Source organism: Meriones unguiculatus, chromosome 1 (genome assembly GCF_030254825.1).
Source record: "Meriones unguiculatus strain TT.TT164.6M chromosome 1, Bangor_MerUng_6.1, whole genome shotgun sequence".
Lineage (NCBI taxonomy): Eukaryota > Metazoa > Chordata > Mammalia > Rodentia > Muridae > Meriones > Meriones unguiculatus.
This window is the reverse complement of record NC_083349.1, coordinates 20,390,863-20,395,732: the sequence shown is the minus strand read 5'-3', so window position 1 is coordinate 20,395,732 and position 4,870 is coordinate 20,390,863.

Here is a 4,870-nt window from a genome sequence, read left to right as displayed (position 1 = left end):
CACTTGCAGTCCGCTTGTTCTTTTACACCTTCGGAGCCCAGAGCTGGGGCAATTGAACATGGGGGGGGTGCAGGCTGGGGCAAAGGGAGAGTCCGTCAAACCCTGCTGTCACCACTTGACAGGGTGTTGGCTGCTTACAAGAAAGGGGGTCCGCTTTCACGGGGCCTACCGACCTGCTACTCAGGGGTGTGTGTGTGTGGTGGGGGGAAGTGTATCCCCCTGCAACAGACTCTCACTTTTTCATCAGACTCTGGAAGGACCCGGATGGGCGCTTGCAGGACTTGGAGCAAAATAAGCTCCCGTGTACCTGCAGAGTTTGCCGATGTGCGGAACACAGTGGAGCCCTGAAAGCCCCAAGGTCCCTAGGTCCATAGGGCAGAGCACCCCCACATGATGACTCGGTAGGGACTGTGGAGGAGGACGAGGAACAATCACCAGGGAATACAGGGTGGGGTGCGGGGGATGAGCCCCGCCCTTCTGTGGGAGAATTCAAGGCTATGACTCCGACAACTCCATGCCCTGCTTCCCGCCGGCCCACTGGATCCAGAGAGACCCCTTTTAGTAAGCAGAGGAAGGGTTCTTCATACCTGGCTTATAAACCCATGAGAACGACGGCTTTCAAAGGGAAAAAGATGACATAAAACAGATTGGCCTGTAAAGTCCTTGTGGCCCAGAGAGAAGAACTCATGGGTATTACCAGACCGGACCAAGATTTCAGAGACTTGTGGGGGTGTGTAATTAACTCAGCCTTCCCTGGATACCTTAGGAGCCCAGCTGTGATCAGGCTTTGAGAAATGCCCCCGCCCCGTTGAGAAGGCAGACCTCATTAAGTGGGTAGGCCCTGCTGCCTGCAGCAGCCCTCAGCTTGCTGGTGACCCAGGAATTAGATCCCAGCGAGGAAAGTTGCTTGCTGTATGTGCTCATGGGGGTGGGGAGAGGGAAACTCCCAGAATCCACCTGTGTGTTAGAGCAGCCCTTTTCTCCATGACTTGAGGGTAGCCATGATCCTTGAGGTGCTGGGCAGCGGAGGCATGGGTTAGGTCCCGACTGTTAGGAGAATGCTGGGCCAGAAGCCATGGGGTCTCAAGGACCTGAATGAGTTACGTGGCAGCATTCACACACAGTGCAGTGAGGCCTCTGCGTGTAGGTCAGCCAGGCCTCTGTTTCCTGCTATGATTCTCACAAACACTAAACCCAGGGCCCGCCTGCAACCCCACATGCTATGACACTTTTGAGTGTTCCTCAAAACCACTCAGGGCCCGGTGAGAACACAGAGGTCATTGCCGCCATCATTTCTTCAGTGAGGCAGGGGCTGTAGCAGACGTCCAAAGATGCCTGACCTAGGAAGCACCATTACACATGTGGCTTTGAGCCCAGGTGGCCCCAGCCTTGACCTCGGGAGTAAGTTTCTCTGTTAGAGCTGGGGAATATGTGGTGTCCTCTGGCTGCTTCCCTGGGCACGCAGGATGTCATGTGGTACTGTCTAGTCCTGTGCCCACACAGAAGGCAGTTGGTGGGTCTGACGCATTAGCCATCTAATGAGTGGTGATGACGCAAGATGGTGGGTAGGGGGACTATAGACAGAGGTCTATAGCAGAAAACCCTGGACCACGAGGGAGGAAAGGGAAGAAGAATGAGTGTGCTGGAGCAGAGGACTAGGAGAAAGGGGAGGCCTAGCAGGGGCTGTCGGGCTCTCAGGGGCTGCCTGGGACTTTGGTAGGACTTGGGCTACCACCGCACGGGTTATGTTATTGAAAGTGAGTATGCACTTTGGGGTGTGGCTGGTGGGCCTCCTTTGTCCCTCGCCTCCCGAGCCTGCTTGACAGGCTACGGGTTGGATTTCGTGCAAGGCATCGGCAAATGGAGCAAAGGGATCCACTACTGGCAGAGAGCAAGAAAGCCAGCAAGAAGGCAGGGTAGGGCATGGAGGTACTGAGCTACAGGGGCGGTGTGGCTAATAATCCAGAGGAACGGGGCCCCCCAAGACCGTCTGTGTGGGAGGCAAAGATAAACCCCAGGAACCACAATACACTGAGAACAGTGTTGGAGACAGCTGAGCAACCCCCAAGTTTTGCTTAAAACAGGGCACAGCAGGGTTCCCAGCAGCCAGCCATGCTGACTGCACAAGACCAGTGGGAACAATGCTGTGCGTAGGCCCTGAGACCCTGGGGTATTCCTGGAATAGGGAGCTGGAGTGGCTGGAGGTGGGGTTGGGGACTGCCAGGAGATGCAGTTAGCTGGAAGGCCTGAGGTTCCTGGAGGTGAAGTGAAGGATGGGGCTCGGAGCAGGTAGTCAGGAAGCAGGAAGGGGAAAGGAAGCAAGCTCCGAGTTGTAAGTTGCAATGCAGGCTGCTCACCACCCTGATTTCCCTTCTCAGGCCATGAGAGCCTCAGAGAAGGCTGGTTATCCTAACAGCCCTGTGGTGAGGTATGGGCACACCCATGTCACAGAGGTGTGGAGTGAGGCTTTGAGAGCTTGCCCAGTCCTACCGCTGGTCAGGCACAGGACAGAACTGACCAGTGCAGAGCCTGACTCGTCCCCAGGTTCAACAGTACTGATTTGGGCTTCTGTTTGTTTGTTTGTTTGTTTGTTTCTTTCTTTCTTTTTTTACGCATTGTTATTCATGGAAGTTCACAACTTACATTCAGGCTCACTTCTGGTGGGTTGTTCCAGCTATAGGTTTAGACAAACGTGTGACGCCCTGTGTTCATTATCACACCATCAAAGAGTGGAATCCATCTGCCCTCTGCCTCCACCCCCCTGGCAAGCCTGATCTTTTTGGCCCCTGTAGCTTTGCCTTTTCAGAATGACTGTGTGCGCTCTTTTTAGACGAGATACATGCATCCGAGGCTCCCCATGGCTTTCTTTTCTTTTTAGCACGCAATTATAGTAGCTGTAGGGGTGCTCCATACTGGCTTATTCTGCTTCCCACTGAAGGGCATCATGGCTGTTTTCAGTTCGGACAAGTTTGACTCAAGTCCCTTTAAACATCTGTATACAGCCGAGTTTTCAGTTCATTTGGGCAAATACAAAGGAGCTCAATTGACCTATGAAAGAAGCCTGTTTTTTTTTTTTTTTTGAGAGAAACCATCAAGCTGCTTCCCAGAGGGGCTACAGTGTTCTGATCCTGACATCAATGAGGGAGTCCCTGTTGAGGACTGGTTTCCAGGGCTTCTCCTCTTTGCGCCACATCTACCACCAATTCACGTGAACCGAAGGACAGAAACTGGCTGGCAAAATGGCTCAGCAAGCAAAGGTACCTGATGCCAAGGTTGATGGCCTAGATTTGATCCCTGGGACCCAGGTGGTGGAAAGCAAAAAACCAATTCCCACAAGTTGTACTATGTGTGCCTTGTGTACACACACATGCACACTAAATAAATGAAGTAAGGAAAATAAGAAAAGAAAGAAAGTCTGGACTGGAGGAGCAATTTAGCTGTTAGAGGGATTGCTCATCGTTTACAGACTGCAAACCCATAATTCCAACCCTCCCGAAGTGCGGGCAGGAAGATGAGAAGTTCGAGATCATCCTCAGTGAGAGTGAGTTTAAGAACAGAGGGTAGCCTGAGCTACCTGAGGTCTGTCTCAACAAACAAACAAATATAAAACAAGAACAACGACAACAAAGTAAGTTGAGGATGTGATTCATTCTGCACTTGAGAGGACAAGGTAGGAGGATTGTCATGCGTTTGAGGCCATTCTAGGCAAAACACAATGCTCTAAAACAACCCTCTCAGAACCCCTAGATTTAATCTCTAGAACAAGAATAAAACAACAACAACAACAACAAAAATCAAACTTAGAGGATCATAAGTGCGTGGCTCATGCCTGGTGCCCTAAGAGTTCCGGGTCAGCCGGAGTTGTAGGTGGGGACCATATCTCAAGAGGAAAATAAAAAGGAAGGACAGGAACCCATCTTTCAGCTTGTGCCTGAGTGAGACAGAGCATACCTAAAAACTGACACTGACAGCTGAGGCTTTCTCTCAGTCCATTGGCTTCTTCGACCTGGCCCAGAACAAGAGCTGTGGTCAATCTTCTTACTGTCTGTGAGGTCACTTGCATTAGCACCAAGCTATCTGCTGCCCTTCCCTACAGGGGAGCCTGCCTCTCCTGCGTTCTATTAGACCTTCCCATGTGACTCTTACCCCTAGGGAAGTATGACTGTAATATGTTGCCTCTGAAATGAGCCTGCCTGGGCCAGTCTTCTGCCATTTTGTCTCTGCCTTGGGCTGGCAAGATCCGAGACTGGCTGCTCCTTTCCAGGGAAAAGAGCAGAGGGGTCAGCCATAGCCCACCAGTCCGGCTGTCAGAGAGTGAGAGATGTCTCTTGATTTCTGTCAGCCACCGAGGGTGTGGGCTGTGCGGCACAGTGAAAACAAAGTTGACAGATACACTTTCCAGCTCACCATCTGCAGGAAGATCAATAGGAGCCTGGTGGCAATGTCTTGTCATTCTGGAGACTTGGTGCTATGTGTACAATGTCTGAGTGTATCCCCTAAGGGCTCATGAGATGGCAGCTCCGTCCCCAGGACGTTGGTGTGAACGGATGGAGAAGGTAGCTGGGCGTCCTTAGTTTATAGTGGTACACCCTTACAAAAGAACCGCAGCCAGAATCTCTGGCTTCTCATTTTGTGATGTGATTTCTTCCTCTCCCATGTACATGCCCTGAAGCTCACCAGAAACTAGCAGGTCCTGGTATCGTCCCCTCAAACCTGCGGAACTCTGAGCTAAGCAAATCTTTTCGTTTCATAAACTATCCAGTTCCATATAATTTGTTACAGTTACAAAATATGAACATGTGGAAATGTGTCCAGAAATGATTCACAGACCCCCGAGAGTCGTAGACAGGTCCTGCCAGTACCAAATGCA